Source organism: Dioscorea cayenensis, chromosome 11 (genome assembly GCF_009730915.1).
Source record: "Dioscorea cayenensis subsp. rotundata cultivar TDr96_F1 chromosome 11, TDr96_F1_v2_PseudoChromosome.rev07_lg8_w22 25.fasta, whole genome shotgun sequence".
NCBI classification, from domain to species: Eukaryota; Viridiplantae; Streptophyta; class Magnoliopsida; order Dioscoreales; family Dioscoreaceae; genus Dioscorea; species Dioscorea cayenensis.
Window position 1 is genome coordinate 13,310,081 of NC_052481.1, and position 13,202 is coordinate 13,323,282.

A 13,202-nucleotide genomic window follows, 5' to 3' on the forward strand; every position below is an offset into this window, starting at 1 on the left:
AAAGCAAACTCAAAATGACATTCCCTAGATGAAATGATGAAGGAGGAGGTAGAAAATGTACCAAATGACACTTTCCCCGCCAAAAGAATGCCGAATGACGCTTCCTCTAGCCGTGGGTCTCCTTTCTTCAAATAGTTGTCGATTTCCCCTTTGAATGATGATGTCTTCTTGCCTTGAGAGCCCTTGACCTTGCCCTTGGATGATCTCCTCGTTTCCTTGCCCTTCTTTTTCTTCCCAAGGTCGCCCAAGGTCTCCCAAGAAGTCTCCAAGAAGCCCTCTCCAAATCTGTCCAAAAAGCCCCTCATTCTACCCTAGAAATCTGGATTTATACCTTTCACAGCATACGGGCCATATGGGGGCCGTATGCCACTCAAAACCTAGACTTTCACTTCATGCGGGGGTGCATACGGCCTTCATACGGCCTCCATACGGGCTATATGACAGCCGCATGAAGTTCTGGACAGGCTGCTTCAAACAATCCCGCTGCTATAGTGTTTGCTACAATAACATCGCTGTAGTAACTCTGCTACAGTATAAGGAAATAGTATATGATTAAGCACAAAACGGGTATCAATCCTTAATAAAATGCATGCAAAGTGTATAAAATACATATATGCAAATACCCACATTGAGACACTTATCAGAGAACAACATCGAGCGCGCACGAAAGAGGTTGGCCTCTCATCTTGCCTTCGAGCAAGTGGTTCCGGAGCAATAGCATCCACCCGGCTGTTGCCCCGAACATATATAACTTCATCAGCATTCGCCGGGACAAGCTCAGGAAACTAACATATGCAAACCAAACAATCTCAGAGAAATCATTCAGTTTAAATAATAACAAATATATTTAAACGGTATAGCATGTTTTGAAAAGGTAAAGAAAATTTTAAAACTCAAAAGAATAATTTTAAACAGAAAATAAACATTGTTAAATGCTAAATACTATATGTGAACATTAACTACTGCTGTTAAACACATTGTTCATGATTTATTACTTTTTTTCCTTCGAGAGATGACAAACTGGTTTCTATCGTCGCTTGCTTCCGGTAACTATTTTCACCGTAGCACAACATCCTTGGGGTCTTCCCGAAATGGACTTTCTTTCTGGTTCCGGTCAGCTCGTAAAAACAGATGTTCAACGCGACCGAGCAACCCTTAATATACCGTGTGTTGGTCTTCTTCCCATGCTTGTCGCCCCATGCCAAGTAGATCATCGACATAATTAACGATCCAATTTGGAACCGAGTATAAGGTATTTGGGAAGAGGATTGTACCCATAAGCTACACCATCATGATTTTGGCAAAATTTTCTTCTTCTCTCCTCTGTCGAACAAGTTGCTCAAGAGTGCTCCTAATAGAGTCTTTGTGTCTCTCGAAGGTTTTTGATAAATACCTCTCTTCGAAAGCTGAGCATGTTTTCTTTTTCTGAAACATGACTGTGTCTCCATCGCAACGCAGACCAAGAATGAGGGCCACATCTTCAAGCCTGAAACTCAGCAAGCTTTCCTCGATCCTGAATTTGTTGGTGTGGCCATCATACCTTTGCAATAGAGAATCAAGAAGGGCCTTCTCATGGAATACAGCTTCTAGCTCAGTAAATGCTGCAAATGGTGTCCTTCGGATGATCTCCCAGTATTGAGGGGTCATGTGAACTTTTAATTCAGCCAAGGCCTCCATTACCGGTGTCAAGTAGCATCTCCCATTAACTAGGTTGATGCCATAATCACAAGCCTGCGACAATAACAACACATTCAGCAGTATTCACAAATTTTTAAGCGGAAATATAAGGTTTTAAACAGTAACTCTTAATTCTTAAATAGAGATAAGCAAGATTACTGTAGGACCTAGATGATTTTCGAGGCAGGAATTGATCCAGGCCATACGGCCTCAATGCTGCCCGGGATTGACCCCGGGATGAATACTATAGCTAGAGAAGAGAAGTATTTCTTTGAAGGAATACTGCCTCAATGAGACCATGATTAACCCTTGGGATTGATTTTTGTTTGGTTCATACTGCCTCATTGAGGCCATCATTGACCCCCCTCCCCCCCATAGACCCCATCATTGACCCGGTATGGATGGCTTTGGGGGGAGTTTTGAGTCTCATTTTGAGCCACATACGGCCTCCATACGCGGGGGGTATGCTTGGTGGGGTATAAGAAAGCATTTAGAGGGTTCTCTTGGGACTTTTTGGGCAGCCAACACTTGGGAGGAAGAAGGAGGAGAATGAAGACATCTTTTGAGAGCTTTGCTTGAGGCTTGGGGTTGATCAAAGGCTTGAACTTCAAGGAGAGAGCTTCATCATCAAGGGAGGAGGAGCATTCAGCATTCATTGGGCTAGAGGAAGCGTTATTCGGCCGGCATTGCTCTTCTTCATCATCATTCAGACTAGGGAGTGCCACTTATGCATTTGTTTCTTGTTTTTATTGAGTTTGTTATACTTGTTTGTATGATGCCACACTAGACCCCCAAGGCCACCGGATGTAGGTGAACCTTAGGGGGGGTGGGGGGTTTGTCATGTATTTTGGATGCTATACTCATATTTGAAATGCATTGGGTTGATTTATATTTGGCTCATTGTTCTTCATATCTAGAACTAGTAAATGGAGAGATCCTTAGTTCTTTGTTGAGTTGTACATGTAGATGTAACCTACTCACATGTACTAGATCATTAATGAGCTAAAAGGGGTATTCTTGGATCGACATACCAAGAAATTGGATGTCGGTAGCCCCTTCGAACCTTAAGGATAGACTTAGGGTAAGTGTGTCCTTATTGCGGGATTTCCCTACACTTAATGCAATCATAGGAATGTGATTAGGGAGAGATCTCTATTGACATTCGTATGGGATTAGGGTTCAATCTCTGAGAAATTGGGATTGGACTAATCTTGAGATCCTTCGGTATAAATCACCCCTGCCTTGCTTTTACTATGCATCCATATATCATGATGACCCCTCAAGGGGATTCTAATCCCTAGGCCTCTGTATCTCATTGTTTCTCTTGTGATCTCCTATGTTGACTGTACTGTTTATTCTTGCAAGTTGTTTATATTATTGCACTTGTTAGAGTAAAAAAAGATGCTTAAATTGTAAGGTTAGATAATAGGTGATGGAAGAGTAATAGAGGCTCCTTAGTCCCATGGAATACGACCCCTGTGTCACTCACAGGGTATTACTTGGCGATCTCGTACACTTGCGGGCGAGCAATCAAGTTTTTGGCGCCGTTACCAGGGACATTAAGGAATTCTAAGAAACTTCTAGCTTATTGCTCTAACCATTTTTCTTTTCTTTTATTTTTTCTTTTCATTTGTCTTATTTCTTTTTGAGCTTAACTTGTTATATCTTTCTTGACTTTGCAAGGTACAGTGCATGACACGAGGGAATCCATCAAACCTAGTCGCACTAGACAGTAAATCGAAAGTACCTTGCATCGAAGATTAAGAGAAGTGGGTGATGGCTCAAGTGAACGAAATATTGAAATTGAGGATAGAGAATCTATAATCATAGCTAAGGAAAGACATACCTTATCCGAATATGAAAGGCCACAATTCACAGGCGAAGAATTCAATGTTCGAGCACCATCCATCGCCACAAACAATTTTGAAATCAAGGCAAGCACCATCGGCATGATCCAGAATTTAGTCTAATTTAATGGTCTTGTGAATGAAGACGCTCATGATCATCTTTCCCGTTTTCTCCAAATCTGTTCTACTTTCAAGATAAATGGGTTGATAGATGACACGATCTGGCTGCAACTATTCCTGTGCAGTTTGAGAGATGGAGCATACCAATGGCTCACATCCTTACCACCGAGATCGATCAAAACATGGAAAGATAAGGTTGAAACATTTTTGGGAAGATACTTTCCTCCAAGCAAAGCTGTGCAGCTAAGGCAATAAATTTAAGCATTTAAGCAAGGAGAGTCGGAAACATTATTTGAAGCATATGAGATATTCAAAGACCTCCTTCGAAAATGCCCCCATCATGGCTTTGCTTCTTGAATGTTGGTTCAGATCATCTACAACGGGTTGAACTATGCAACTCGTCAATTAATTGATGCCGCAGCGGGTGGATGTCTTAGTAACAAGTACCCGGACGAAGCCGAGCAACTCCTTCAATCAATGGCAAGCAATGAGTCTCGTCTTATTGGGCCTCAAGAGGTGCACCACAAAAAGAGCCAGAATTTATGAAGTTAGTACCATTGATGCTCTTGCTGCAAAGGTTGATGTGTTGTCTCAGAAGCTAGACATGCTCATGGGTAGTAGCTCGAAGTCAGAGTCAGTGATGAGTTGTAGCACTTGTGGTGGAGGGCATGGAGTCGCCCAATGTCCTATTGCTAGCTCTTCCATCGCCCCAATTGAGAATGTTGATTATATTGGGGGACAAAGGCCACAAGGAAACCCTTACAACTCAACTTATAATCCGGGGTGGAAATACCACCCAAACATTTCATGGAATCGGGGGCAACAACAAAAAGCTGCACCACCTCCCAAAGGTTCCCAAATGCAACAACCAATATTAGAGAAGAGATTCACTACTGAAGATGTGCTCACCAAGTTCATGATTAACACTGAGTCAAGGTTTAATAACATAACCAGCAGTATGGATACTCAGTTCAGTAAGGTGAATGCTCAGCTTGCTCAACATGCCGGACAGTTCAATGAGATAGGCTCCATTTTGCGGAATCTTCAAGCTTCTATACAGTCCCTTGAGCACCAAGTGGGGCAGCTTGCTATAACAAACTCTGAGCGACCTTCAGGCAGTCTTCCTAGCAACACTGAGGAGAATCCAAGAGAGCACTTGAAGGCCATTTCCCTTAGAAGCGGGAAACAGGTTGAGACAAGCGTGAAGTTCACCCAAGTGTCAAGGAAACTGGGGTAGTCAAAACGGAAGACCCCAACATAGTTGAGAAAGTTACTGAGAAAGGCAAGCAAGGTGAAAAAAAAGAAAATTCCACCAAGGGGTTCATGAAAGCCATCTGAATACAAACCTCCAATTCCCTATCCGACCAAATTGAAGCAAGATAAGGAGGATGCTCAATTCAGAAAATTTATCAATATCTTCAAGCAACTCCACATAAACATCCCGATAGTGGAAGCTTTAACTCAAATGCCCAAGTATGCCAAGTTTTTAAAAGAACTACTTACAAACAAGAGGAAACTGGAAGAAGAAGGCATAGTTTCACTCACGGGAAATTGTTCAGCCATTTTGGAGAAGAAGCTCCCACAAAAATTGAAAGACTTGGGAAGCTTCATAATTTCATGCGTACTTGAGGGTGGAGTTCAAGAAAATGCCTTAGCAGACTCAGGAGCGAGCATCAATGTTATGCCTTATACCATGTATTTGAAGCTTGGTCTAGATGAACTTAGACCCATGAGAATGATTTTGCAATTGGCAGATCGATCAACAAAGAAGCCTCGTGGGATTGTGGAGGATGTGATTGTCCGGGTGGACAAATTTGTATTCCCGCCCTCCTCTTCCAAGTTCTAATTTGAAGAAGCCAAAGGAGAAGGTTATGTGTACCAATGCTAAAGAAAAAGAGAAAAAAGATTCAATGTTGAAAATAATTTGGAGGGAGGTCCGTGGAAGGAAGAAGAAAGGTATCACTCATTATCATCCAACACCTAAAGAAAAGAAGGTACAATCTTCACCTCCCTTTACTCATGAAAAATTTGAAATTCATTCATTGATGTCGTTGAATTTACCGAGAAGAAACAATAATTCAAAGATGACCGGCGGTAACTTTTAACTATTTGAACCCCCGTGAGGTAAGCAACAAGGTACGTCATGCTCGTGACATTAAACAAGTGCTTCTTGGGAGGCAACCCAAGCATTCAGGGGTTTAATTTCATGTTTTCATATTTAGTGTTCATGTTAGTGTTCTTTTTGTTTTTTCTTTAGTGTTGTGAATGTGAATAAGTCCATGCTCTAATAACTTTGTATATTATTATCATCGTCTATGTGGTTGTTTACTTGTGTTCATCGATGAGAAACACTTGTTTTGGCTATCATTTCATGCATTAGACAAAAATTTTGAACCATTATTTCATGTTGGAGATGTTTTTGGAACATTTTGTAGCGATGCCCATGTGTTTGGAGAAGTACTTGCTTTAAAACATGATTTCAATTGCATACAGCCTCAATGAGGACCTCATTGAGGCTGTCTGCCCCAATCAGAGAAGAAAGCCTAGGGCATACGGCCTTAATGAGGTTCTCATTGAAGCCGTCTGCCCCATTCAGAGAAAAAACACTAGGGCATACGGCCTCAATGAGGACCTCATTGAGGTTGTCTGTCCTAAACCGAGAAGAAGAACTAGAGCATACGGCCTCAATGAGGTCCTCATTGAGGCCGTATGAGGTTGAGTTTACTTGGGAATCTTGTCACCTTTTCTCTTTCTTCATTCTCCTTCTTCTCCAATTCAACTCTAACCTTCATTATCCATCAAACCATGGCCGGATCTCATCATTTCTTGTTCTAATTCATCTCCTAATCTCTTTGAGAAGTAGATCTAGTGGTTTTCTCCAAGCTCCACTCAAGTTTTCTCAAACTTTTGTTGGCAAGAACCTTGATGGCTTAACTTTACTTTCTCCATTTCTTCTTGCTTTCTTGAGCTTATTTGTGGATTGTTTCAAGTTTTTAGCTTGTCTTGTGTGATATGAGCATCATGGTTATGAATTTCCTTGAATTTATGTACAAATTTTTCGAATTTCATGATGACGGGAACCTCTTGCAATTTGAACAGTATCCATACAGTCCCCATATGGCCGTATGGATCCTATTCTATTGTTTTTTTCAATTTTTTACCAATTTTCATGCCACAACTTGCATTCTCTTGGATTCCTTTAAGTCTTATATGGTTTATTATTGATGTAGGAATGTCGCATGTTAAGAAACTTACTTCTAAACGACCAAGGGATGATTCTCAGACCCCCGAAGAACCCCATTTCTCTAGTGCTCTTCACAAAGCTCGATATGAAATTTTAAAGACCAAGCCCTTTGGTACCTTTCATCACATTGAATGAAGTATTCTAGGAGAACTCATGTGGGATGAACAAGTGAAGGACTTATTAGCTCATAATGGTTGGGAGGAATTGTTTTCAATCGACGACCCCATTTTTCGCCAACTTGCATTAGAGGTGTTGAGCACATTTGAGGCAAAGCAAGATGAAAGGAGTGTTATTACTCGAAGACAAGGTGCTATTCGATTCCAAGCTTTTGGAAGAACTTATGAAATGAACCACATGGAATTTCCAAAGTACTTGGGGATTTATGACGATGAATTCATTAGCATGTCGCTGCTTAATCGGTCCCGCATTGATTATCCACTAGGCATGAGTACGAACCAGTATTCGAATTCCTTAGCACCTAGTGACACCAAAAATACCCGGAAGGCTACTCGTTTGGTGAACCCCATACACAGATACATTCATGCTCTCATTTCACGTTCTATTAGGGGTCAGAAGGAGAGCACTGGGTGGTTACACAGTCCGACTTGTTCACCATGCATGGTATTATTAAGCAGCATCCTATCAATCTTGGGCACCTTGTAGCCGAAGCTTTCATTCATCAGGGTCAGTGTGTTCGTCTGGGATCCATCTTTGCAGGACCCTACATCACCAGATTGATTCGCGGTATGAACTTGTTGGACCGCACTTGAGGCATGACTATAGTTTTGGATGTGGCACCTCTTGGAGCACCTATCTTGCGAGCAATTGGGTTATTAGAGAAGAAAAGTGGCACGTACAGACTTGGTCCACATTTGACCATGGGAGAATCTAGTCAGCGCAAACCAAATGAGTCAGGGTTTGAATCTGATGGTGCACCTGCTCATGCTACCCCCGGCACTTCTTTTCCATCCGACTTTGACTCTCAGTTCAAGGTTATGGAGGATGAAATTCAGGCTATCCATCAAGAGCAGCGCGAGATGAGAGGACAGATTTACCAGGTTTTAGAGGGTCAGCGCCAGCTCACAGAGCATTTCCATCAGTTCATCATCTCCTCATGTGGATCATTCTCACAGGCCACTACTACTTCCTGCTCCATTGCCCCGCCATCTGCGGCACCTTTTGATGATCTTTTTTCATTTCTGAGCATAGACACTTGTTTTTATTTCTTCATCTTGTTCCTTTGCTTTACTTTTCTTGCATGTGTGTTTGTTTGATTTTAATAAGTTGGGGAGGGGATGCCCTACCAACCTTGTGTAAGACCTTCTTTATTTTATCTAGTTTGTGTATTTGACTACTCCCTAGTATTTAAATTTTTGCAATCTTAAATTTTGTTTTGCATGATGATGCCCCTTTATGCGTTGCAAGGCATTAAGGGAGCTTGGTGAGCCTCTCCACATTTCATGGAAGCTGGACCCGACATGAAAAGCTTGCGACACCTTTTGTTTGGGTCATATCTCGCTGTGTGTATAAGATTAATCGAGGAAGTTTATTTTCACCCTCCTCCATTGTTTTCAATGTATACATTACTATGCTTTTCATAATTAGTATACATTGGGGACAATGTACAATACTAGGTGTGGGGATGGGTGTATTTCATGTATTAGGGTCATTATTTGCATGCTAGTGTTACCTATGATGGGTTGTTCATTATTGTAAGACTCTTCTAGCATGGTTTAATGATTGATGTGAGTTACATGCTTTTTGTGCTCTAATGAATCCTGTTTCACCTCTAGTATTTTCTTGGTGCACTGAATCTTGTGTTGATGCCCTGGGAGTAGCTAACATGACTACTCTAACTCTCTTGTATGCTTAACACACAACTTTGAGTACTTGGCCTTAGAACACTAAGTTCTATCTTTCAATGAACTCTTAAGAACTTCTAAGTCTTGTTGAGCTAGCCCTAGTTTTGTGGAATGTAGAGTAGTCTGAAGATTTGTTCTAGGGTGAATGAAAAAAAAATATGAGTCTATGTCAGTATTCCTCTGCTAATGAAGCATGAATGCGTCTATGAAGACTGTAATCGAGTAGTTGGGTGGCTCTTGTGCCTAACCAGCATGTGCACCTTATAGAAAGTTTTTTTGGTGCAGTCTACGTTAGTTGGATTAAAAACAAATGAAATAAAATAATAATAATAATAATAATAATAATAATAATAATAATAATAATAATAACCCTAGTGATCTTGTTGACTTCCTACTGGAGGTTTAGAGAAGAAAAATAGGAGTTAGTTCAAGTTCATGAATTAGAAGGATCTTACCTGTTCATTGAAGTAGCATTTAGCACTCTAAGACTTAGTATTCTTTGTTTGTGGAGTGATTAGCATCTAGAGCTGTATTGATCGAAGTCAGTAGGTTAGACCAGATCAGGGCAAATTAGATACAAGGTTCACACACATGCTACAGACGTATAAGAGATGAGATAGGATCTTTCTGTTGTGCTAACTATTTGTAACTCAACATCTGTGTATCATTATCCATTGCTTGTAGACTCTTGTATTTATTTAAGCCGAAGGTGATACATTTAGCCACTTATCATTATTTTTGTTTTGCATGATTTGTTTGCTTAGGGACAAGCAAACACTTAAGTGTGGGGATATTTGATAAGTGTCTAAATGTACATATTTTAGTATATGTATTTGTTATTGTTAGCATGTACTTTTATAAGGATTGATGCCCGTTTTATGCTTAATCGCTTATTATTTGCTTTGTAGGGCATGAAAACGCCATGGAAGACATGGAGATACGACTTGGGCGGAAAAAGAGAAGAAAACCAAGTCATGGTACTATAGCGTATTTACTGAAGCAGCGTACTATAGATGGGGGTACTGTAGCAGTGATACTGCAGCAACCACTTTAGCTGGAGTACTGCATTAGATCAAAATTTTGAACCATTATTTCATGTTGGAGATGTTTTTGGAACACTTTGTAGCCATGCCCATGTGTTTGGAGAAGTACTTGAAGCTTTAAAGCATGATTTCAAGGGCATACGGACTCAATGAGAGACCTAGTTTCTTAAACAGAGACAACGATTCTTAAACAGAGACAACAATATTTAAACGGTAACCTCTCATTTCTTAAATGGAAGCCTCATTTGTAAAACTACAACCGTATCAAATGAAAGGGGAAACATACATTACAAACATTACACAAATCATAATAATCAAAAAACTATTTCGATTGTGTACACAAACGAAAATGTAAAACAAAACAAAATCCTAGCTGAGAAATTTCCCTGTAGACTAACAAAACCCTAGGCAAGAAATCCCCTGTAGACTTCAAAATCTTACAATAAAAATAGAATCACAAAACAAAACCGAAAAATCTTTCTTTGTAACAGAATAGTTAACATAAAACCATAATCAATACCTTAGATTGCAAACTGATGAAATGGAGAATACTTGCGCGGGATTTCTCCTTTGAGACACCCGTGGAAAGGGAAAAGCTGAAATTACAGAGGATGTGCCAGTAGAGACAACTTCGGAAAGGGAAAAGCTGAAGACACGAGTTGAGAAAAAACAATTATACAGCTTCAGTAAAGTCGTCTTCTGGGATTACCCTAAGAAAAACCCCCGACTTCCTCTCAAACCGCCAAAATGGTTGCAGTGCCACGACTTCATATACAAGGGAAATTTCGTCCATAAAATTTAAAAATAACTCCGTTAACCACCGTTACATGGTTTGTGGGTTTGGAAAACACTGAGTTTAAAAGGAAAGGGTTTTTAGGGATTTCCAAATTAAGTGGGTGTTTTTGGTAATATTACAAACTTAGGGGTTTTTTTTTTGGCAATTTCCACTATATTTATTTATAAATTATAATATATAAATTACCTATATACATATCATGTTTAGATTTGCAGACAAGTGATGTCATCCCTACCTAATAAATCAGGTCAGAATATATGTTCATGGTAAAATTCCCTAATTGGTCCCTCTACTATTGCAAACATGTCTATTTAATCCCTCTACTATAACACTTACACCAATTGAGTCCTTTTACTTTTCAAAATAGGAAATCTTAGTCCATACACAAACGTCCGCTTTATTTGCTGTCTATGTGTGTTGATGTGGCTTTTTTTTTAATAGAGAAAAAAAAGACCAAACTATCCTCGCCTACATAGCTACCTTACAAACCCATTTTGGTAATTTCGCATTACACCCCCAACAACTCCATTCCACTTCGGTCATCTCCAAACTCATCATCATCAGGCCTCATCAATGGTCACCATTGGCGAATCTCAACCGTCTATCCTCTTCTCTCCTCCATCTCTGCCTCCACCTCTATCTACTGCGCCGTTTTGGTCTCCGTCATCATCTCCGATGCGAGTCAATATCTCAAAGGTCCTAAATACCCTGATTTGAATGGTAATTGAACCCAGGAGATAAAGGTGAATTACATGTGGTTAAGTAAGTTGTTAATTATGTTTTAAGCTATAATCTGGTATTAATTAGCTACATAGTGCTCGGTGGGGGTTAGTTAAGGGATACGTATCAGCAGATGAAGCAATTGAAGGATTAGGGCTGATTTAAAGGGAGCTCTTCGTGGGCTAGGGTTTTCTATCTGAAGATTTAGCATCTTTTTATCCTTTTCTTCTTCTTCCTTTGTTTATCATCTCTTGTGACTATGTGTGGATAATCTCCAGGGTCATAAGATCCTCTGATCGTCTGGTTGTTATATCTAATTCTGTTGTATTTTGCTCTATTTTGCAATCTAATCCTAATTTCAGTAGAGTGTTGCGTGTATTTGGTGTTGGAAACTTGCAGATCAGCAGGAGACTGGAAGGATCGGTACCAATGCATGGAAATTTGCATCATTTGGTATCAGAGCAGGTTTGATTCGTGACCGATGGAGACTCGGGGCCAATGTCTTAAGAGGGTGGAAAAAAACCTACGGGCATACTTGAAGGAACAAACAGAGAAATTGGCAAAGAAATAGGAGAAGTCAATGCAAGAGGTACGGGAAGAACAGGAGAAGATGCGGGAACAACAAGAAAAGAGCATGGATGAGGTGAGGTCTTTACTGTTAACCTTGCAGACTACAATTGGTAATCAATCAACCTCTAGTTCTACATCTATTATTAAACTGAACAAGGAGATTGGATTAAGCAAACCAATTCAACCTAAACTTACTCGCTTAGAGTTTTCTAAGTTCAGTGGGGAAAGGTTGATTGGATGGTTATATAGGTGCCGACAATATTTTGAATATGATGAGACACCTTGAGATGGTAAGGTAAAATTAGTTACTATTCACATAGAGAGGTGAACGTTACAGTGGCATATGAGTTATATACACGACAGAAATACTAGTGAAGCACCAGAATGGGAAGAATATGTGAGTGCCTTGACAGCTAGATTTGGAACTGAAGCTCACATAGATCCGATCGTGGAATTAATGCACCTTCGGCAGTTGTACATACCTATTTAGACAAGTTAGATGAGTTGATAAATAGAGTAAATCTCAAAGAAGAATACAGGGTCAGTCGCTTCTTGGGTGGGTTAAGAGATGAGATACAATACTGTGTGAAAATGTTTGGCACCAAGAACTTACCGCAGGTGATAAGCTTAGCAAAGTTGTAGGAACTGGTATTAGACAGTGGTCAGAAGAGAGGCAAGCTGTTGCAGAAAAAACAACCCACTATTACCTACCCCAAAAATTCAGCAAGAAGAGGGCAGCTACATCGGAGATAGAAGCGGCAATTGGGAAATAAAAAAAACCTCCTGCAAGACCGTATAGACAGCTTACTGGCAAGGAATTAGAGGAGAAGAGGAGCTAGGGTCTATGCTTTGTGTGTGATGAGAAGTACACTCCTGGACACCAATGCAAGGGAAAATAGTTGTTCAAGTTGGATGTTTATGCCGAAGAGGTTCCGACGGATGAACATGAGGAAGATGAGAAGATTGAAGGTGAACATGAACCGATGGAAGAAGATTTACTAGCACCAATTATCTCTATGAAGGCCTTAATCGGAATACCATCATTACTTGAGTATAAAACGATGAGGGTTAGTGGAGCACTTAATGGCCACAAAATTCACATCTTGGTAGACTCGGGTAGTACGCACAATTTTATAGATACATGTACTATTAAAAAGCTAAAATGTCAAGTGTCAAGTAGCCCTACTATCACTGTGGTTTGATTTGGAAGATGCAGGGCTAAGAATTTTAAGCTGATTTGTTGGTACTGCCATTATAAGAGTGTCAGATGGTCCTTTGGATCCCGTGGCTAATTCAGCTTGGTCCAATCTTATGGGACTTTCA